The 25,173-nt window shown below is 33.3% G+C and overlaps 1 protein-coding gene across 1 annotated transcript in view; it reads left to right on the top strand.

Annotated features, from left to right (window-relative positions):
• The first annotated feature begins 391 nt into the window (after positions 1–391).
• LOC111056305 (protein spinster homolog 1) overlaps positions 392–25,173 on the top strand; it is a 94,681-nt gene continuing 69,899 nt past the window's right edge. The window contains exon 1 of the mRNA XM_039442719.1: positions 392–650. The gene's annotated coding sequence lies outside the window, so the exon portion shown is untranslated. The remainder of the gene's footprint in view (positions 651–25,173) is intronic.

The raw sequence follows: 25,173 nt of genomic DNA, 5'->3' as shown, positions 1-25,173 counted from the left end.
ACACAATCACAGAATGATTGGAAATCAATATTACTGATGAGTGTAGAGTTCATCATTGAGTTCACCATGAATTTTACTATTAGGTAAACTTACAAATTATGTACCACGGAAGTTACAGGGACTTTCGATTGATACTTGATAGTCGCCTATAAAATAGGCCTGAGATAGCCTATTCAGGGACAATCACTATAAGCGGAACAAGTAGCCGCAACTTTCTGCTTTCTAGAGAGAGAAATAGTGAATGTGTGTGTGTGGAAGGGAGAGAGATTGATTGAGAACAGAAAAAAGGAATGAGTAAGAGAGGTGTGATAGATAGATTTCTTAGTACGGAAACGACCCTGCCCCAGATAATAGACTTTGTTGTCTAGATATTTGGCTGGGAAAGAATTGAAAGTAGGAAGCTATATGAAAATCGGCTGGATTTAGGGGATGTGGCAAGCAGTCGAGATAGAAGGCTAGCTACCATGCCCTACCCTACCCTATCAATTCAGTTAGCAGCCTTAGTCAAAGTTAGCTTCTGAGCTTAGCCGCTCCATACTAGTTAGCAGTCGGCCTTTGCCTTGTGTCGGTCCAAATCCTATATTTCTTTACACTGTGAGTTGACTATCGACTGCAATTCTACACCAACTGCTCGATTCCAACCGTGATCGGTGAGTACTTTGAAACGTCTTTTACTGAAATTCAATCTTCTCTTCAACAACAGATAACAAAAGAAATGAAATCACTCTTCTTCAAAAGATCGTTCAATTGAAAAAGTTTTATCAGCACAGTTTTTGAAATTTGTGAAACGCTCAAAGGTTTTTGAAGTTGTGAAATGGTGTGATCTAAAACTCTCTTGAGTCGAGATTCAGACTCTTCTTTCAAGTGAAATAAGTTTGGTATATGGAAAATATTTGTAATATAAGAAAAATTGTAGCATTTGTTAGCTAAAGTTGTTCGGTAATAGATGAGTTCTCTTCCTATAGGAATGTTTATTGTGAAATACCTATCAGTATGAATCATTCTAATGAATTGTTATAATTAACTGACTCCGCTCTGTTCCACTCAAGGGTGGTTTCTAATTTATATTTTATCCAAATTATTATCTGTTACATTATCATTATTATATCTATATATATATGCATTGTGGAACATACAGCAGAGATTTATCACTAGTGCGCTGTATGTTTTATGATTATCAAAATTTCATCTGAACTTCACATACAATTGAAAAATTGAATAGGTTGAAATATTATATTATTCATTGTAAGGTTCACATTTAATATATTTATCCACGTTTCTAGTTCAGTTACACTTTATAATAAATTTGTTACATAAATTTTTTGAATCAAATAAAATTTTATTACTCGAAAGCAAAATAATTGGAAGAGTGAACAGCCCATAATGAAAAGTATTTGACATTTTGTTACTAGACTATACATATGTGTGTATGTCAAAGTATATATGAATAAAAATTGAAATCTAAAAACCCTTTTTGAATTATATAATCACGACACGTTTCGGCTGTATAATGCCATTATCAAAAGTCGAATGATTCGTATAGGAAATAAGGAGATTAGAAAAGTATCTGAAAAGTGATATTTTTTCAACATTTTATAGGTCACATAATTTCACCAGTTATCCTGGTTTGCGTTTTGCATATGCACTGCCCCTTCCGTTTCGAAAGCCTAGTACATTACTGCTATTGATTTGATTTATTGTATGGGGTTGCATGGAATTGCTGATATTATATCAATGCACCTCATAGGGAAATGATCATGGGGTAAACAGATTACAGTTAATTTGCATTAAGTTGTTATGATGATAGCAATTCCCAGTATGCTCTGATTCTATAATGCAAGCGATGAAATTGCAGAGTGGTGGTATGGCTGTATTCAACAATTGCAGCTGTACTGAATATGCACCAACAAATAGCTCAGATGCACCAATGCATAACTTGATTAGGCCTCATTCATTCAATCAACGTCTACTTGAGTAGCCTACGCAAATTGAAAAGCGTCGTTATGAGGTCTGTGCTCAATAATATCATTCTCCCAGCTCATCCACTGAACTAGATTGCTGGGGACTTATTCCTCTGATGAGCAAATTACATTTTTCATGCTTTCACACAAGTTTGAGATCAAGGATAAAGAACGTGATTAGTGATGATATTTTGATAGATCTGTCGTAAATTATATTGTTGGAAGTTGATTACACTTATGAGTAAAATTTATTTTCCCACAAGCTGTGAGATCAAGGTTGTAAGTTGAAACGGGATGAATTTCCGTTTTAGTGATGATATTATGTTTATATGGATTCAATTATGTATCTATTTACTGTATCTGTTTCCTAGACTTCAGTTGAAATTATTAATTCCTCTCAACAAACATAGATTTATGGAAAAATTGAGAAGAATCGATCTTTTAAACTGAGTTCTAGGAAAAATATATGTGGAAAGATAATAATTAAACTTATATAGGCCTACTGGCCTACAGTTCACAAAGGATAGTTGAGGCAACAACTGACTCTTCTACGTACAAGACAATATCAAACAGCATAGAGAACTCAACATGTTTATACATTATGATGATGCCTATGTTATAGTGAGGTATACGTTATAATAGAGAGAGATATGAAAACAGGTTCGCCTTCCATAGAATAGAGCTGATACCGGTGAATCTGGTGAAATTTCAATTGTCAATTTTCAATGATCAATTATATTCTACTCTTATTCGTCAAGAAAATATGTATTATGAAGATTTAATTTTAAATTGTCATAATTGGGTTTACATATTTTGTCAGTTAATTATAGTTCGACAATGTTGAAACGACCTGACAACGTTGCGGAGGTGAAAACGGATAGCGCTATCTGCTTTGCCGAATGATAGACAAGGATAGCAGCACCAATGTTACTCAAATACTGTCATTATAGCTTGTCTCCATTAATAGATTCCCATTCATATGGTACTGATTTTAGGAGAATCAATTATCCAAGTGACAAAAATATCAAAGCAAATTGATGATTCCTTAGTATTAGAAACAATATAACGTTTACAATGATTGAAGTATTACTCGAAATAACATTGAGTTTTGATAGTAACATTGTAATAATAGCAAATACAAATAACATTGTATAGTATAGATAACAAAATGTGCTCTATCGTATTTCACCTGATATTGTTTAAAATATATATTGTGTTATTGATATTGATATTAATATTGTGTTTCACTTGATATAGGGTAATAAAATTTGGTGCAATTCAGTACAATTATAAGAATGGTGTTGTTAATCCGAAAGAATCAGTACTGTTATCCCATTCAGTTCGATTGATCAGAATCTGGTAGAAGCCATTTATAACTTCATAGAATCATCATAATTTGGAGTTTATTTCTATAAGTTTTCCATCTCTTTGGAGTTAAATTGGAAGAGCTTTTTCGAACTGAAAACTCAGTTTCTGTCGGGTGAAGTATTTCTTTGGTCACGTTGAATGAATGAATGAGGAAAAGGGGTAGACACGACTCACAAAGGACGCATCTCAACAAAGACCTATATTTAGCAACCCTATACTATAGCCTACTAACGGCGCTACAGTAGCATACAGTCATGATACGTTACGTCCAAAGCTATTCACATAATATCGGAAATAGGAAATTGTGAACAACTGTTTGCGAGACTCACACACATGTGAAATGTGAAACTACATGTATGTGGAACTGTGTACATGGAAATATATAAATACCGTACATAGTCTAGAATGTTCGAGCAGCCCGCCAAACTCAACTCACATGTTATTGATTGTAGATGAAATTCACTTATCATCATAATAATAGAGAATATGCGTACGCCAGCATATTGCAAGGATAGTATATAGCTATTATATAGGCCTACAAACTACAATTATATACTATTCTTGAGCATATTGTACATGCTTTGTCTATTATGATTATCATTATTTATTTATTTATTTTATTTTATTTTTTATTCACAATCACAAATCATAATTAAAATATGATTGGGAGAAGAAAACAGGCATAGCCCAAAACTGTCTTCTCACAATTTTTTACAAATAAAAGTTTCAAAAAAGAATGAGGTTAGATTTCACTTTTCACTCCAAAACGTCCAATTTAAACTTCAAAACTAATGACTAAACTAACAATTTTAAATTTTGATTTTTTAAAACTAATTAACAACAAAAATATTTTACTCAAATCTCTACAAATTGAACATTTTTGAGTAATTTTACAAAATTTTGAGCCAGAAAAGAAACACAACTTCTCTATATCATTGATATCATTAATCATCATTGATAAGAAGAGATAACAATCTATACTTACGAGTATTTGATAATTTACTATACAGAGTGTTCTAAACTTCGGGAATAGGTTCTATGGGTCAAAACAAAGAGAAAATGCAGAATATTTTTTTCCTAAAACGCTTCATTTACGAGATATTCGCCATTTTGTATTTTTTACAAAATAATTGAAGATAATAAATATTTTGTGAAAAACCTATTCCCAAAATTTGGCACTTCAATTTTGGGACAATCTTCAATTTTGTAGAATAATATAATTAAATATTATACTAATAAATTAGTTATCAATATTATAAAACTGTAAACTGTTATACCATCAAGATCCACTGAATAGGTTGATATTGAACGACTTTTAAAAGTGAAATTATGAAATTGAAGAAAGGAACTTGCAACTCTACAACTCTAGAGACTCTAGACTAGACTATTTCTATATCTTCATATCTCTTTATGGAGCACATAATAGAAGTCACTTTTGAGCAGTGCTTAATTTGTAAATTTTTAGGTGCCGGAACTCTGGGGCTGGACTACCGGGGAGTATGGAATACCCCCCAGTGGAAGGGGGTCCGGAAAATTTTTCTAAATTTAGTCATACAAACCCAGTTTATGTCTGTTTTCAATTATTAAGTTTAACGTGAAACAAATACAGATTTGATGAAAACAAATGGTAAAGGATAATACTTGAAATTGCCAGAAGGGAGAGAAATGAGAATGAGAAAATGAAAGTAGTAAAAGTAGTTTGTTTTTTGAAGCAACAGTTTTGAGAAAATATTTCCCAGAGCACAATACTGTCTCCATTGTAAGTTTTCTCGCTTCGACATTTCGAATTTGTGTCGAGAGCAGAGTGGTGTCCTGATATTTTTACCTGCAACTACGTTATGTTCCGGTCGCCCTGGGAGGTACAGGAACGCCGTTCCAGTGCGTTCCGGCAGAAATTAAGCACTGCTTTTGAGTTATTACAATAATAATACAGAAAATACACAATTTATTTATAAATTAAAAACACAACCTTTTCGAAAGATGGTTCAGTCATCGGAATACCTCCATTTCAAAATGTGATTATTTAAAGTTTGAATGTGACATAATATATTTAATCAGATTAAATTTTTTGACTAATTAATGACCAATTATGAAGTATACTATTAACAATATCTTATGTGGATCCCAATATATTTTATACTATTCCATTCCGTTCGCTTTATTCATAATAAATAATCGGATTATTTATTATTCAGGGTTCATCAATAAGCAATGAGGAGAATCATTATCAAATCATTATTATATTATCAAATCATAATTAAAGCCTCCTAGAGCGATCTATCAGAGCGCAGACCAAAAATCATATGAATTGCATGCATGAAAGATCTGCATGATAAACAAGTCTTAGTGCCGGTTGATTTGACTTGGAGCCAGGAAAGTTGATTTGAATTTTCACTCAGTTATGAAAAATCTACAGATGCATTATATTAAAGGAGGACTGTAATGAGGAACTGAGGCTAGACTGAACAAAACCCGGTTAAATTTTAATCGAGATTAATCTTACGAGAACCAATCAGAGAAGCCGTCTTATCAAAAAGGCCTTGTCTGATTGGTTCTCGTGAAATTAATCACGGTTAAAATTTAACCGGCTTTTGTGCAGCCGGGCCTCAATTCCTCATTACAGTCCTCCTTTAATATAATGCATCAGTAGATTTTTCATAACTGAGTGAAAATTCAAATCAACTCACTTTCCAACTAAAAAATCCGAACGAAGTTTATTGTAACTCTATTTCTTAAAACAACTGTCATTTTCAATAAATAACTTTCCTGGCTGTTTACTTTCATACTAGCTGTTATTAGTAACTAGATCTTAGCTGAAATGGGATAATTTAATAGCTATTGTTAATCCACTGCAAGATATCCTAGTATAGAGTTCTCTGCGGCTAATCAGTGCAGCGTGGGTATTCAAAATTACAGCTAGAATCAATTAGATGATAGGTGCAGTCATCCGAGTCTCGATTGGAAGCCACCGTCTTGAGTGGAGAGAAGAGAGAACAGCTACTCTCATCATCACTGCGAAATTACCTCAGAATGTTTCAAGTTTCAAGTTGAACCTCACTTAACTGAGATTCACGTGAACCCAGGGTAGGCGGGAAATGTGAGAACCGGAGAAGTGCTTGCTGCTCTATTTATGAGTTAATTAATCAATAGTCCATCAAATGCACGTGTAAAGTGAGCAATGTTTGCATGAATTAGCTTAGGTAGGTTAGGGCAGATTGAATTGCCCTTCAGCAGCTCTCCAACCCTTCTACTCCGATGATAATCAGAGTTCATTCCAACCACTATACATCCTTTAACCTTCAATTCACAAGCCCCTTAGTAAGAAACCCCAATTTACTAAGAAAGTGAATGTAATATTTTTCTATACCTACTCTACTACTCTTATTGTTAAGTTTTTTAACCAGATCACTCCCGTGTTATCGGATGGGCACGTTAAACTATCGGTCCCGGCTGAAGTATGACAGTCATAAGGCCCATTGACGGCTTAAATTACATATTCAGGCGGTGGGACCTTCCCGCAAGGGACTCCCCACCAACAAAAGCCATACGAATTTACTTTTTTTACTTTTATTGTTGATTTTTCATCTCTTTTGTTACTTCGAAAAAATTCAAATTTCATTTTCTTTCTAAATTTATTTATTTATTTGTTACATTCAACAATACACACATCAAATACATGATTGAAAAGGATGAACAGGCCTAGCCCAAAACTGCTCCCCTTTCCGAATTTTGATAGTAGTAAGCCAATGTCTAAAAGGTAGGTTATGTTTCTTCACTTTGAATCAAATCCGAGTCCAGAAATATATAAACTGAAGTTTAGAATTTAATTAGATTGAAAACCGAAAAGAATAAAAATATTGCACCAAACTGTAATTCAAAACTTCAAAACATTGAATTATTTCGAAATTTAAAAACCAGAAAACAAAACTATTGTGTTCTGTTATGAATTCAAGACAATATTTATTGTCTTATAAATTATAGTGATGTATAGTAGGTTATTTCATTAGACTTTTGTATACTATATTCATTTTTCTTTCACTTCAAAGGTGAAGTTATGTTTTTCACTCAATTTTCACTAATTCTTTGTTGCTATTAGTTTGCCGAAGTTCAGCTGGCTTCTTCTCCAATCTCGAGCTTGTTTTCTTGGAAAAGTAGTTCCTCATTTTTTATGTTGTAGAATAATTTCATTATTGCATTGTATATTTTATAGTCCATTGATTTCTTTTGTAATTCATGAGGAATAAATAGAACAAAACAAGTAGTTTTTTGTTTCTGCTCATTTTATTGTTCAATTATTTAGTTTACCAATCGATAATAATTTTGGATGGATGAAATTATATACTTTCATTCATATTACATTGTTCCAAATGTATTCTTTTGAATTGTCATGAACGCGAGTGACAGTTGAGGCACCAAGTTCTAATAGCTCAGTCATTGTATTCTATTTCAGTTTATTAAAATACCTGAAGGCTGAAGTAATTTGATTCAATCAAGAAATTGGTGACAACATTGTACAAAAATCGGCCTCTATGTACTCTATAGGCTATATACAATACGTTGGGATAAGTATGTAATAATAATTCTGAGAAAAAGTATTTTTATTTTGTATGATAAATTTCATGTAGAACACATAAAAACACTTGTATCAGATAAGAACTATTGTAGAAGAGAAGTTTTATTGCTATTTTGCGGATGATGCCCACATTAGCTTTTTGCTTATGCGTAGGTAATCGTAATGACGCCGATTTGATGAGATGTTCGAAAGTTCATGCCTATTCTATGGAATTCTGCGGGATTCGAACCCGCGACCAGGTATTACTAGCAGACAGTAATACATTTGAATACATCTGAGTATTTGAATACATTCAATACATTTGAGTGCATTTTAGACAGTTTGAGATATTCCTTCAGATCTGAACTATCCACAATATCAATATTAGAAAACATTAGAATTCAACAGAAAGATCCAGGTTTACAACAGATAGATCCAAGCTATTCACAGGAAAATTTAAAGGTTGCAATAGGTACCTTAGTCGTCTAGGCTATCCTGGCCGGCATTTATTAGAGCTTCAGAGAGAATTATTGTTGAAAAGCTCTTTATCAAGGGAAGTTGGTATAAAATATATCCAAATAGTGTATAAATGGGATTTAGATATAAGATGCCTAGGAGGTAACCTAACTGGTCAGGTGAAAATAATGTAGGACGGTAGGCCTACAGAGTTTTGTTTGGAAGGTGCTGCGGGTGGGGGGGTTTCGATGTTGTGAAGGGTTCGCAACGATGGTCAAGGTCAGCGGGAGATCAATGTGAGGTAGGTCTTGTCCTATAGTGAGGTCCACGTTATGATGGCAGTGGAGAAAGATAGAAGAGCAGCGTTGCCGATTCTCTGACTTGTCTCTGCCTTCTGTAGTGGATACCTGATACCGGTATATCTGATGTGATAATAACTGTTCATTCATCATACTTGAATTTAAAACCCTACTAATTGAAGAAATACTTTTAACTGCTTCTCCTACTAAATCTTCATCTATAGTAAGTGATAAATTAAATAATCTTACTTATTACACTTAGTATCGGATTCCTATTCGCGGACAAAGTCCAGTAACATACTGTACTTTTTGTGAGTAATATCTTGTTCACTCGTAACTCCTAGTTTTGAATTTTTGTTAATATTTTGCATGAATTTCGAGTGAATAAATTTGATTTGATTCGATTCTTGTTTGGAATAATCATTTATATTTTAACCGCCAAGAAAATATAGTTTTCAATGATTGAATAATAAATCTTTATAATAGCTATTAAATATTTCGTTTTTGAATTATTTTCTACATATTATAAAATGATCTGGCAACGTTGCGGAGTTTGAAGTAGATGTAATTGCTATTATGCTTTGTCAAACGGTAGACAAGGATAGCAACACCAAACCTTATCAAATACTGCCATTATAACGTGGACTTCACTATATCTCAATCTGATGACAAATTGAAATTCATGTACGCTATGAACATAGGAATGTACGCTAAGAGCATAGGAATGAATACATAAGTTTTCTGGAAGTCGATATACTTATAACAAGAATGATGTCTAATCATAAAAAATTGTTTTCTTTCTATTAAAACAGAAATACGTCTTATCTACAACGTTGGATTTCATAAGTAGATATTGGGTTGATTTTAATGAATTTTTTAAAGGGTTAGTGTTTACTAAAAAAAGTGTTTACTTTTAGAAACATCTAATCTCACTTTAACATCCAAACGCTTTGAACAGTAAAGTCTGAACATTCATTTTTAACGGGGCCAGTATGTTTTTGCTGTACAGAAAATTGCAGCTTTATTAATTTTGCACTTGATAAAAAATTTATAATGGACTTTCCCACGTGCACAGTTGTTAGTGTGGAAGTGATTGAAAGCACTGATTGAAATAACTGGATTGTATGCTTCAAATACATACACCGTGAGGTTATAATCATCTTTTCCCATCTTGAACGAAACTGACACATTGGTGATATCTATTAACACATATCAATTACCTATGTATGTTATATAATAATAATAATAATAATGTCTCTGGTCGAGGGTACAACACGTTTATTATATAGTTTATATATATAAATATAAATATTATATATATAATATATGTATCGTATTTAATATATAACAATACCTATCAACATATTAACCTTCCGGCAATCGCGCTGTTGTGAAAAGTACAACAGTGTCACTTTTTTTGCTGCACAAAACTATTGAATGGGGTGGTGTCAGTGATTGAGTCACCTATGTATTCCAAAACTTTCTCCCCATCACTCCACTAAGTTGCAGTATCAACCGAGCAATGGTTGAGTCTTTAGGTGCCATTTAGTCGCGACAGTGCATAAGTATGATAGGGAAAGACTGTATACGGGGACTGTAAACGAATCAATAACACAGAATTGATGGCTTTGCTTGGTGTAACTTACCTTATTGGGCTATGAAATGGTAATGTTAATAGGCGTAAAATATACCAATGAGATGGAAATAGTAATTATACAATAAGTTGATATGTTTTGACAGTAAACATAGTACATAATACTTGGAAAATTGGATGTTGTAAAAATTACAACACGCGACTGCTCGTGTGATTGAGTAGGGCGCGACTACCGGAACGTTAGACACTTCCATCTGAACTGATTTTTCATTTGATACAATATTGATACTGGACTTTTCCATGTTGAAAGTTATTTATCTTCGAAGTGATTTTTAGTGTGGCAAGAAACTAAACGGAAGGCTACAAATATATATAATTCACTGTGAGGTAAAAAATACATTTTTCAAATTAAATCAAGGTAATTTCCACCTCTCAGTGTATATATTTGAAGCCTGTTCAGCTACTCGACTTCAATATCTATTCACAATCCACAGATAGAAATCAATTGGTAGTTGCATTTGTTCAATTGCTAATTACTGAATAATTATTATTAAACGAAAATCTCAATTATGCTGTAAATCACCCTGAAGACTTCTGCTGCTGCAAATACTAATTTACAGCAGAATTGGGATTCTCGTTTTAATAATAATCACCTATTTACAATGTTAAATAATATAATGTACACAGAATATTCATTATGAATATAATCCTAGTACATTATGAATAGTGTATCTACTATTGGAGGAAGTGTATTGAAACTACTGATATCAAACTTTGTGAAAGGATGAGTTTTGGGCTGAGCGAGTTCTTCATTTCCTAATCATTCATATCATTTTGTATCAACATATATATCACTAGCCATCAGGCTCGCTTCGCTCGCCATATCCGTCTAGCCAGGGGGCTCCGCCCCCTGGACTCGCGACTGGATCGTCCAAAAATGAGATCAGCGGGCTCGCTTTGCTCGCCTCATTTTTCATTTGAGCATGCTTCATTCCATCAGAAAGTCAAAGTACTGAGAAAACGCAGAAAATCTGAGAAAAACGTTGGAAAAACGCTGATTATGGGCGTATCCTTGATGAAATATTAAAGTCACCTCATCAAAAAATTTTTAGACCCTAGCAAAACCTCTGTACCAAATTTGAAAATTTTCTGTCTATTACTTGATGAAATAACTGAGAAAACGCAAAAAAAACGCTAATTTTGGGTGTATTTTTGGCGTTATTTCAAATTCCTTCTAACACAACATTATTACACCCTAGCTTAGCTTCTGTACTGAATTTGAACAATTTTTGTTCATTTGTTCTCGATAAATCTGAGAAAAAGCAAAAAAACGCTGGAAAAACACAGATTTTGGACGTATCTTTGGAAATTGTTTCAAATCCGTTTTTAGTGCGCCTCTAAAGGGCCAACTGAACATACCTACCAAATTTTAACGTTTTTGGTCCGGTAGATTTTTTAGTTTTGCGAGTGAGTGAGTCAGACAGTGAGTGAGTGCCATTTCGCTTTTATATATAGACGAATAGCGTATGAATATCAATAAATTATGAATATTTATATACCATCCTAGTCCATTATATATCTGCTATTGGAGGAAGTGTATTGAAAGTACTTATATCAAACCTTGTGGAAGGAAGAGTTTTGGACTGAGTGAGTTCTTCATTTTCCAATCATTCACATAATTTTGTATCAACATTATTACATAAAAATGTATCATATGGAAAATCAGTGAAGCTGCAAGTTCTGCAAGTTGAATAAGCCAGACATATTTGAATAATGTCCATTTTCATTTCCATTACCGACGCTGATTCTGAATAGTGCAAAGACATAAAGTGAATTGAATTGCTTGCTTTATATTGATCATTGGATGGGGGAAGGGGAAGATGTGTGGACAATAGACAAACATAGACATGCTACACGACACACGACGTCCGTCAAATTATTGACGTTCATTTGTTTCTGGTCCGACGATTCTGTAAGTTTCAAAGTCATTGTCAAAGTCAACTCCGGTTACAATATCCAGTCGATACTCTGCGAGCTTGAAAGTTTACTTGACCGGACGGTGAGAACAAATAATTAGCCGCGCAGGTCCATGCTGGAGTGCAGAGGTAGAGCAGAGCATGGATAGCATGGGCCAAGGACAGACTGCATTCCTTCACCAAGGTCGCTTCCGATTCAATCTATACTGCCAGTATCTGTTGAATGGAAAGCAGTGACGCTATATATAGGGAATGCTGACAATCCTGCAACCGCCAATTGCCCGCCTATCGTGAACCCTTTTGAATTTCGCGAAACGTTAGAAGCTACTCATGTAATCAAACCACCCTGAAACTTCCAAGTTTCCTTATTTCGGAAAACTCTTGTACCCTTCATATTCATAGAATATCGTATCGTTGCAAATCCACTTACCTTTTCGATCAATTCCGTTGAAAACAATAATTATTTTTACTGACTGTTGAAGTATTGTTACCAGCAGCTAGTAGTATTGAAGTATTAAAAGTATTGAAATAATAAGTATTATATTGAAGTATTGTTACTATAGTGAGGTCCACGTTCTAATGGCAGTGGATAAAGATAATAGAATGGCGATGCCGATTCTCTGTATTAATTAATTATATTTCTACACTGTCAAAAACATAATTGGCATCGTTGTGGACTTAGAAAAGGATATTACCACCGGCTTTGTCAAATGATAGCAAAACCAAAGTTGATCAAAGAACTCACTATAGCAGCTATAGTGAGGTCCACGTTATAATGGCAGTGTTTGATTAGCAATGGTATTGCTATCCTTGTCTATCATTCAACAAAGTGGATAGCGATACTTCTTTCTCGCTTTGCTCTGTTGCCAGATCGTCTTTTAACAATGTAGAATTAATAATAAATTGACATAATATTCCATCTTAATTATGAAAATTCATTATGAAAATATTGGAAAAAATAATTTATCACTTAATAAAATATAATTGATTATTTTAAACGAGTATTAAAAGTATTGAAATAATAAGTATTATATTGAAGTATTGTTCATCATAATCAATACAGCTCGTAACTAGCTGTTCAATACTTCTATATTGAGGTCCAAGTTATAATGGCAGTGTTTGGTTAGCAATGATATTGCTATCCTTGTCTATCATTCAACAAAGCGGATAGCGATATCTCTTTCTCGCTTTGCTCTGTTGCCAGATCGTCTTTTAACAATGTAGAATTAATAATTAATTAACAAAATATTTCATCTTCATGAAAATTCATTATGAAAATATTGAAAAATATAATTTCTTGCTTAATAGAATATAATTGATAATTTTGAACAATATACTGTTCATTCATCAATAATCCTGTATCAGCTACCGTCTATAGAAGGCATTGACAAGACAGAGGATCGGCAACGTTGTTCTCCTATCTTTCTCTACTGCCATTATAACTTGGACCTCAATATAGAAGTATTGAACAGCTAGTTACGAGCTGTATTGATTATCAAGAGCACTATAAAATTTATTTTATTTCATTGATTGTGTTTATGATCATGTTTTGAATCTTTGTGTTTTGAATATGATTGTTTTGTAAATTGTAGTATCTCTCAATTCATTGAACTGTTCTTAAACTTTCACACTATGGACAGAGATGCTGTGGAATTCCTCTATCTTAAGGTCTAATGAAAACGATATTGTCAGTTCCACATAATTTATTTGAACCAGACTAAAGTTTCAAGGCACTTGAGACATCATCATCAGTGGTCTTTTTGGTTAGACTGACGAAATTGAAACGACTGATGATGCCTTTAAAGCATTGAAACTTTAGTGTTTAGTTTGGTTCAAATAAATTATGTGCAACTGACAATATCGCTTTTATTTCACATTAATGTTTTGAAACTGTTCATATTGAAATGCTATGATAGGTAAGGAAAAATTTCATTAATATCTTGGAATACTGGCAGATATGCCCTACAGGTATGCCCAAACCCAAATACTATTTTCAAATATATTCCAGTATAGAGTTCATACTCTGACAACTTGAATTTCAAATTGCATTATACCAACAGCTGATATAAAACAAAAATGCAATTTAAAAGTAGCCCTTGATCTTCAATAATCCAAAACTCAATTTACATAATATCATCTCTCATTGTTGACTAGAATCCTGAATTGACAGTGTTGAGAATTATTGCTAGTTTTGGCTATGGCAGATATTGTTCATAAATAAGTAGTTCTTGCAATGTTTCTATTAGAACAGTGACACAGATGATTTTATACACTCAAATGAAGATTTACAAGTTGATTGTCAAACCATTTGAAAAGTGAATGTGTTAACACATAACTCAGAAAAAAAACTCATATTATACAAGTTTATTCTATAGCACAATGTTATTGCTGTTTCATCGTCTCTACCAATCCTTTTTTCCGGCCTTATTACACATAGATATTTCACCAACTTTTATCAAAGATTTGATACTCTCAGACTATCAAATATTTTATAAAATATCTGACTTATTACTTACACCATCAAAGGTTGTTCATCAAACATTTTACCAAACATACGAAGTTTATAATATAACTGTGTAATGGGGCCCTTGAACACTATACAATAGATGTACTATTTCTATAAATAGTTGTAATGAGTTATCTCTTGTTTGTCCACATGTAGATTGAAAGTGATAGGCTTGTAGACAAGTTTATACATAGCGAATTGCTGAACAACAGTACTATATTAGACTAGTAGACTATTCTATTACTCTTTAAATCCACATCAAATATAGAATAGCATTATAGCATGCACTTGAGGTATCTCTTCGAATATAAATTCAATTGAATTCCAATAGTTATCTGTGTAATGTTCAAGCTAGAATTATTCTTCAATGTTTGATTCCATTACGAACTGCTTGTTAAATAATCACTTTTATACAACTAAATTACGACAAAGTATTAGTGGAGCGCTTTTGGACACTGGGCCCTTCATCAACACTTCAGAATGAAGGGCCTAGTGTCCGAAAGCGCTCCACTAATGTGAGTAGAAGCTAATAGCTTTTATTTATAAATACCTAACTACTATGTCGTAATTTAGTTGTTTAAAAGTGACTAGAATTATTGCTGTAGATTATTCATTCTGAATAAAACGTTCCGAAATTACTAAGACAATCACTTGTTTGGTTGTTATATCACTGTCAATCTATGATAGAGTTCTTTCGATGATAGATAGTTTCGATGAAAAAGCGAAAAGTGGTCGAGACATTTTCGAGTCGTTTCACTCAAATTCAAGTTTGAGCTAAAGTCTTATTGTTCTTCATAATTGGATTCAATAGTGGTATGAAAATTAATGAATAGTCGTCCCTGAGACTACTTTCATTTAGTATCATAGAAGAATTTGAAAATAAACAGTCTTCTCAATAAATAGTGTTGATCTAATTAATCGGCATGCTTTATCTTTCGGATCATGCTTGAATTTATAACACGGCTCTCATATGACGTTGTGAAAAGTTTGAATATCATATTTTCCTAGAAAACTTTTGAGGGACAGTAAAACCTTTTATCTCTGGAGGGAATCTATTTCCTAATGAAAACATAATTCACCGTTGATTAATCAAGTCAGTTCCACTTGCATTCAAAGTTAACTTCATGACAGTTTCGACTGAATGCGTTGACTTGAAATGTAGTTGTAGTTCTAGTTCGCAAGATAACTAGTTTCCATAGTTTCTGCAGCAGCAAGAAGTTCACCGTGGAGTCGTTGATTATCGTGAAACACGTTTATTCAACTGGTTTGCTGCATCAACGATCATCTCTATATTCGATATGTCCTTATTGGACCAGAGTGCTTTCGTAGATCAATCTTGTAGACTGTCTGTCTACATGGAGATTGAAAGTGATAAGCTTGTAGACAAGTTTATATATAGCAAATTGCTGAACAAGAGTACTCTATTAGACTAGTTGACTATTCTATCACCCTTAAAAGCCACGTCAAGCTAGGATAGAATGGAACTAGTCTAATGCTATTTAACCATGTGAACACTAGGAACAGTCAAAATTGTTGGCTATATCCAAACAACGGTTAAACTTGTCGAGATGAAAGTGAGAAATGATAGGAAGTATCAGTTTATGAAAAATATTAGAGCTTTCGAATAATGTGAGAAAATTTACCTAATATTAGACAGAGAAGGTTTCTGAATGCTTAGAGATAACTCCTTGGTAAATTGTATAACATACTACGGGAAGGAACCGTACTCATATGATGTCTTCAAACTTCCAAGCCATCTTAATGATCTTTTCTATTATCGAAATCTTGGCTGTTTTGAAAATTAAATGAGAAGCCACCATCAATCATACTGTTATTATCCTTAATATTCTCTTATTTGTCTACCTTGTTAATTATTTGAAATTCATGTTGATGTAATAATTGTGTACACACATAGTAGACCTACATAGTACATAGTGTGTAATATTGAAATATATATCTATTTATTGGACAGAGCAAACAAAAGTAGGAAGAGAAAAAACAGGCTATTGCCCAAAACTTCTTCTATTTCCTGATTTTGTCACAAATCGTCCAAATATTATGTAGGTTATGTCCACTTTAATTTAAACACCAAATTTTCAATTTGAAACTATAAATCAGAATAATATCAGTATCTTTAAAGCTTAAATAATGTTAGAGTAAGTTAGACCTAAGAGCTCTAACTCCTATTTTTAAGAATTACACTTTGATAATCTATTCGCTGCGATGACTTTTACGAAATGCATGCGATGACTTTTACCAGCAATTGTGAATCTTTTTTACTGTGCCTGTCTACTGTTGAATTATATGGTAAATTATATTCAATATACTTTTTCAACAACCACTTAGCATGTGGGCTTGATTTAGTGTCTAATATTAGTGTCCAAAATATATTGTGGACAGTGTCTAATATTATATTTATACAACGCCCTCTCAGCATATGGGGCTAATTAAATTGGATCTATAATATTGTTGGCAGTCGACTGCATATTATGCAGTCGACTCTTGATAATAGAAACATTCCATAATACGAAACTCTTGATAATACGAACTAAATCCCTGGTCCCTTGAAAAACTCTTTATAATTCGAACAAAATCAATGCATTGAGGTACACTCCGCAATACGAAATAAAATACAGAGCCCGATCCGACTGCAACATGCGATAATTCGAATTTCTTTACAAAAAATCTCGATAATATGAACTTCTACTCAACATTAACATGATGAAACCTACATAGAATTCACAAACATTATCAAACCTGCATAAAATTCGAATTTCTTCACAAAAAATCTCGATAATACGAACTTCTACTCAACATTAACATGATGAAACCTACATAGAATTCACAAACATTATCAAACCTGCATAAAATTCACAAAAATGCTCATTCAGTTCACTTTGATTTCTCATTCAAGCAAGTATGTCTCCTAAAAAGTATAAGTGCTTAACAATTTCTGAAAAACAAAAAGTGTTAGAAGCAGTTGAAAAAGGAGTTAGGAAGATCGATGTAGGCTACAGATGTGAAAATTACAGACATTTTCATCAAAAAATAATAATATAGTTTCGATTGATTGCACAGTACTGTAATATTGTTTTTTTTCAAATTAATTCCTTAACTTCTAATTTCTAGTTCCTTAATTAAATTTCTCATTTCTTGATAATTTTTACTTTTATAGTACTGCATTTGAAAATTTGAACATCCAATAAACATCAGTATCAAAGAAGTTTGCTTTAAATAGAGTTATTCATCCTCTTCCATCCAGCTTTCGATTATACGAACTCTCAATAACTCGATTTATCTCTGGTCCCTCCAAATTCGTAATATCGAGAGTCGAATGTATTTATACAACGGCCTGAATATGCCCTCTTAGCATATGGGGCTAATTAAATTGGATCTTCTATAGTTGTCTTTCTTTTTCAAGTTTCTGACCATACTAATACTAGTATACTTCATGTATGGAATACTAAGTGTCTTTGGCAATGATAACAATAGTATTAAAAGTCGCTACTGTGACAGAGATTTACCAAGTGAAGCTTACTACGTAATACCGTACTGACTAAGACCTTGTATAACATTCAAAATCCAGTTCTCAGCCTAAGTCTGTTGGGTGTCATTGACATTGAGGTTTTTACGTTGATTTTCTTGCAGATATCGTATACGAACTTGTATTTTTATTATTCAGGTTGTATGTATCCTGTGTCGATAAGCATAATATTAATTCCATACCTATTTTTTCAATATAGTTAGCATGGGAAACGCATACTCCACTGCATATGATATAAAAACTAGAATAAGTTACTAATTGACAGATTGAGTGTACAGTGAAAAATATATAAAGCACTACTGCGTATCAATATCATTGGAATAAGTAATAAAACTTACGGTATATATTGATTGGCTTGAAATAAGAAAACTGAATAGGAACAGTAGACGTCATAAAATATAATGGAGAACGGAGGTTGTATTAGGAAAAACGTCGATTGAAAAATTATTTAAAAATTTTTAAATTCTTATCTATATATATGAAAGCGAAATGGCACTCACTCACTGACTGACTCACTCACTCAGTCACTCGAATAACTAAAAATCTACCGCACCAAAAACGTTCAAATTTGGTAGCTACGTTCAGTTGGCCCTTTAGAGGCGCACAAAGGAATCTTTTGGCGATATTTGAACTCAAAGGGTGGTTTTTAAGGGTTTAGAGTTCGTCTTTTAGCATGTATATTCTTCTTATTCCAATATCTTAAAATTATAATTGAAATGTCCATACCATATGTTAATATAGAACTATAATCTAGAGAGAGTACCTCTTCGAATCAGTTGTTCTGGTAACTAAATTAAAAATTTTATCAGGCTGGCATTAAGTTGAGTTGACTTTGTTAGGTTGGCACCAAGTTGAAGATTGAAATGCATTTATCCAGGACCTCCTAAATACCAATTTATCCAGTACCTCCAAAATACCTATTTAGGAGGTCCTGATTTATCGCGGAAAAATTGATTGGGTACTGCTACTTCAATCAGAGCTATTCCTGGGAATATTAAATTACTAGCCGTCAGGCTTGCTTCTCTCGCCATATCCGTTTAGCCAGACGTCTAGTCTGGACCCCCGACTGGATCGTCCTAACACAAAAAAGACATAACATTTCAAATTTGGTAGGTGTGTTCAGTTGGCCCTTTAGAGGCGCAATAAGAACGGAATTGGAAAAATTTCCAAAGATACGCCCAAAATCTGCGTTTTTTAGCGTTTTTTGTGCTTTCTCAGCTTTATCGAGAACAAATGAACAGAAAATGTTCAAATTTACTACAGAAAGTCAGCTGGGGTGCAATAATGTTGTGTTAGAAGGAATTTGAAATAATGCCAAGGATACGCCCAAAATTAGCGTTTTCTCAGCTTTTCTGCGTTTCCTCACCTTTCTCATTAATTGATGGAAATATATTCAAAAAAATTCAGTACACAGGTTCAGCTGAGGTGGAAGAATTTTGTTCGCCAAAGATACGCCGATATAGTAACAGGTGTTTTTCGAGATCAAATTGACATATGTTCAAATTCGGTACAGAGGTTCCGCTGAGGTCTTCATGCAGGCGAGCGAAGGGAGCCCGCTGATATCATTTTTGGACAATCCAGTCGGGGGTCCAGAATTCGGTACAGAAGTTCCGCTGAGGTCTACATGCAGGCGAGCGAAGCGAGCACGCTGATGTCATTTTTGGACGATCCAGTCGGGGGTCCAGGGGGCGGAGCCCCCTGGCTAGACGGATATGGCGAGCGAAACGAGCCTGACGGCTAGTAATATTATATGCTCATAGTTTATTATATATGGAGGGGCTAAAAATGACAGTGTAAATTGACTTTTCATTCAAAAACCAACCCGATATTCTGTTCTATTCTGTTCAAAAATTCATTAGTTACAAACAACGAATAAAAGTAGTTGATCTAATTAATTGACATTGACAGAGTTTCCTAATTTTCATCTAAGAGCTTTCCGTAATATCAGCTTGAGCTGTTTTAGATCCTTATTCCTCAATCATTAAGAGCAAATCAAATCAAGTTTTATTCAATGAAAACATTCACATAACAAACTCCGTTACACAAATGATATTAAAGATCTTTGAATACAAAACTGTTTGCTAAAGAAAATTATTCTTGTCTGCAAACAGGAGTGAAAATGTATTCAGAACTCAACTAAAATGAATAAAGTATGAATAAAGGCATCAAATTCAATGCAGTGAATAAAATCACCTGATACAAAATTGATTCAACGAAGACTTAAGACTTGAGATATTATCCGTTGTTCTCATAACAAGAAGGTGTGATGGGTAACTATCGAGAATCAATGTCAGAATAAACGCCTGATAATAAGTTCTTTGTAATTGAAAGTCTATCGTGCTTATTATCACCTTGTTGAAAAAATTGTTCATACGAAGTTTTGATGTGAGATTTGATTGTTCTCATTTCCAAAAAGTGGGATTGAGGTTTTGGGAATTTCAATGTGAAGAGGAAAATCATGTAAGATTCTAATGAAGAAATAATAATAATTCTCCAAATTCCCAGAAGAAAGTTATAACAATTCCATTATGAAAAAGTGTCACAAGGTATTCTGATGAGATTTGCTTTCTCGTGACCAACACGTGGGGTTGAAGTCCTGGTGGTTGCAGAAGCTCGTAGGAAGACACTAATACACACGCTGCTTTAATTACTTTTTCGAGTGGAATGTATCACCAACTTCATAACTTGAGACACATTCGATTGGTCAGGGACATATGAAAAAATTGCAATCAGAAGTGAAAAAGAGAGATGAGAAGTGTTGGTTTAATATTGAGGAATCAATAAGTTACATTTTGCAGAGGCGGATCTGCTTGTCGGAGGCAGCATGTCTGTCTAAATAGAGCTAGCTGGAGCTACCTGGGAATCCCTGGAAAGTTCGAGGGTTCAGGCGCAATAGCTCTGTTTTCCTCGTCTGGCTGCGAGAGAGCGCGTCTAATTTTTAATATCCATCTGTTTTGTGCTCAGGCATGCATGATTTGCAATATTTTTATCAAATGACAATTGCCAATAGTAATGCAGGTTTGAAACTGTATAATTAGAATAGAATTGAAATATTGGAAACGCCTCTGCAGAATTGACTCGTCCCAAAATCGACTCTTCCCACATGACTCTTCTAGGCATCATCACCTCCCACCCTTCCACCAATTCGTCCTTTTCCATCCATCCAGCACCTTCCTCTCTTCTCTCGAATTTTTGATGCATTTCCTGAAAATGCTTTTATATCTAAAATTGATTTAGATATAATCCATTCCTCATCAACAGTTCGTTTTCCATTAAAATGAAGAATAAATTTTCCTATGAAATTCAATTTTTCTTCTGAAAACACCTATATTCAGCCTGGTTCTTTCAACAATGAGTCATTAATATCTTTTTCATCTCCATGCCGTTTCTTAGCTTTCTCACAATGATATGGTGTTTACTGTATATATTATTATCTCGAATATCCAATGAAAGCAATGTAGATAGAAATATTTATAAAATAGGATAATACCTTTTAAAATTAATAGAATAATAAGACAATAATACAAATTGTAAAGTTACGTTAAAATTTGTATTATTGTTTTATTATTTTATTAATTTCAAAGGGTACTATAATTCTATTTTATAAATAGAAGAAAGTAGCCATGAATTCATACATTTAAAATATATAAATATATATTTTTCAGATACGTAACATGATGTTCAATTTCAAAGAGAGGATAATCTCTCCTTATCTTATTGATTTTCTTAGTAGGACTACCAAGTATTTCAATATTTTCTGTTGTTTAACGATATTTTTGTCCAGTAATTTGAATACTTTGTCCAATTGGTTGTCGTGTCTTCTGTCTTGGCCAATGACAGAGCCTAACTAGGTCAACCAACGGCCAATCAAATGGCTTCATACACACTATAATATGCTGCTGATTGATGATTAAGATTTATGCATTCTGTTTACTAGATATTGATAATGGTGTAACAGCAGTAACAAGTTTCTCAAAATATTAATAAATGAGTGGTCATGACTCATGACAACTAAATGTTTTATTTAATGAGCTCACATCTACATCATACAATAATATAACAGAAGAATGCTTGTTTTAGCAACGGAGTTGAACATTTTCGAAGTAATAATTTTGTAACAACATTTTCAAAGTTCTAGTTTCATAACAAAATTTTATATTTAATTAAGTTTTTTGAGAAATTTCATGTCTTATATTATTTGCTTGTCAACTAGTAGTGAAGGTTTGAGAACAGAGAGTTATTTGAAGTGAATTTTAAATGAATAAATCTCAAAGTCTAACCTCAAAGTTTTTCATGAAGTGTTAAAATTTTAAAAGAGTTCTAAGATGTATTGTTGTGTTTTTTAAAGTTTCTGCCTTGTGTTTCACTGTTGTAATCTGAACTCTATTTCTAGGAAAAAGTTCATTTCATTCTTCAAAACAATTTGCGTGTACACATCGGCTCTACGCTGTGGTGGAAGCAACAGGTCTAGGGAGGGAGTAAACCTTATACAAATGGTGCAGGTTCAGATTCAGCACGGTGACGGCCGACGGGGCCCCACCACCCACCACCCAACTTGACCTACGCAGAGCTCGTGAGTGGTAAACCAACTCACTGACAAACCTCAAAAAGCCTCCGATAGGACAGTAAAAATGAATTATAAAAAAGGATTGTCAATAGATCGAGGACGTCCCACGAAGACATGAGTTAATTTTAGAGGCACAGAGGTTCGAAACAGGCAGTAATGCCTAACTCGTGATAGGAAGAAAAATAAGAATAATAAAATTGACATTGTCAAGTGAAATTTAGGAGAAAGCTTTTTCAACTCATTCATTAAAGATTGGAGTGGAATAAATGGACAGGTCATGATCCGATAGACAGCACAGAAAGCTCTCCGATTGGCTGATTGTTGATATGTCAACGCAATCTGCCAATCAGAGAGCATTCCGTCGTGTCTTGTCGGTGAGAGTGAAAATGGCCATAATCGTATCGAACCACATAAATATTGAAGAGCAAGACAAAATTCAGTGGAAAAGAAGTTTTCACTGCCCAATTATAGGCAGGCATTCTACATTGTACATTCTACAATGAAAGCCAATATTCTCATATTTGTTTTAGTTTTACTTTTTGAGTTGAATATATGGTAGCTCGATATAAATTTCCAAATTTCCATTATAAATTTCTATATATCAATGTCAAAAATCATCAAATGAAGAAGTCAAAATATGATCAAAATATGAGAGAATATGAATAATTAAGATCATCAATATAGAGTCTGGAGAGAATTTAACATAACTTGGCTTTCACAAATAACGTGTGAAACAACAAAAATCAAAGCATAAGTTTCTCTCTGTATGAACAGCTCAAAATAAATAACAGAGAGATTAAAGTTGTTGTTCACTTCAAATAATTAGGTCAAATATTTCTACTATCCTAAGCTTCAAGGATACAAAACATGGCAAGACGAAACAATAGAGAAATAAACGTAACATCTAACTTTGAATAATATTATTTATTATTCACAAGTGGAAATTTCTTGCTATTGAATCGAAATTAGAATAGCTTAGTCTGTATAGAGGCACTTTATGCATGCAAAACTCTTGCTTCCAAATCATGAAAGAGAATACGTGAACAAGACAGAAAGAAACTCCATCAAAAATATTATAATAAAGCCGTAGGCCTATAGTGAAATGATGATGTCTGAAAGGTCAAGGATAAAGTTGCTTTTCTGGAAGGAACTTGAGCCTATACTCAGTAGAATTTGATAGCAGCTGATGTTCGACGTTTTGCTGTATAAGAGTAGAGTACGGTATAAGTAAGTATCGTATAATAATAGGAAAATTAGAAAGGAATTTGACAGATCTGAGTATTAGTATTGAAGAAATATGAAACAAATAAAAGGAAAGAAAAAGAAATTAAAGAGATTATTAAAAAGAAATTAAAGGAATATGACACACCTGTGTTTAGTATTAAATGTTTGAAATAGAAAAAAATATTCGCGTGGAGAAAAATCATAAATATTTGGGCAAGGTATTAAAGCCCATTCTTTGATATATTCAAAAGAAGAATCTGAACGGAAAGGAGATGGAACTGTTTCCTATTGAACGACTCGTTTTTCGAACCGTTCAGTTGTTTCTGTTATTAAGTTTCAATCATGTTTGTGTTTTGTCTTCTTTGACAAGATCCGTGTATTCTTGGATATTGATGACCAATCCAATATTTATTTATATATCTTCTCAATTCTGTATGGAAATTCAGTGACAGCCAGGTTTGATGGCTGTGTAGATCTCCTGGCTTACTTCTGATTGGTTGGCGTCTACCAATGGGAGGCTCTAGTCGTCCAATGGGAAGCGTAGGCTTGAATTCAGTTGTTCACAGTTTTGTTCCGATATATCTGAAACTATTTCAATTTCTGAACTCAATCAACTTTTGTTTGAAAATATCAAACAGTATAAACATAAGAATTGAATAAACATAAGAATAATCTCCATCTCTCCATGAGGTAGGCTTCGAAGACAATGACAACTTACAGGTTTTATTTAATGAAACTTTAGGTTTTATTTGTCAAAATATTATTGCAAAGAGAGATTGTTATCACAGATACAAACTTACGATAGAGAATGTGAAAAATATTGAACTAAAAGAAAAGAAGACACTTCGGTAATGATTTATTATTATTAATGTAATTTATTATCTATCGGTAATGATTTATTATTGACTATAATGATTTGACTCAATGTGGCCAACAAATTGGAATGAGTCTTTAGTGGCTACGGAAATTAACTCAACATAGATATCAATATTATGGAGGGATATCATGATTGGGACTAAGATTATTTTTTCAGTTCCCTATCTATTTATTTGAAACTTGACTATTTCGAGAGTATAAAGTTTCACGAATGTGTAACTTCCTGTATTTGTTTTAGGATTTCAATTAA

This window comes from Nilaparvata lugens, chromosome X, assembly GCF_014356525.2.
Source record: "Nilaparvata lugens isolate BPH chromosome X, ASM1435652v1, whole genome shotgun sequence".
Lineage (NCBI taxonomy): Eukaryota > Metazoa > Arthropoda > Insecta > Hemiptera > Delphacidae > Nilaparvata > Nilaparvata lugens.
Note: the sequence above shows the minus strand (reverse complement) of the source record. Positions and strands in the feature narration are given on the sequence as shown.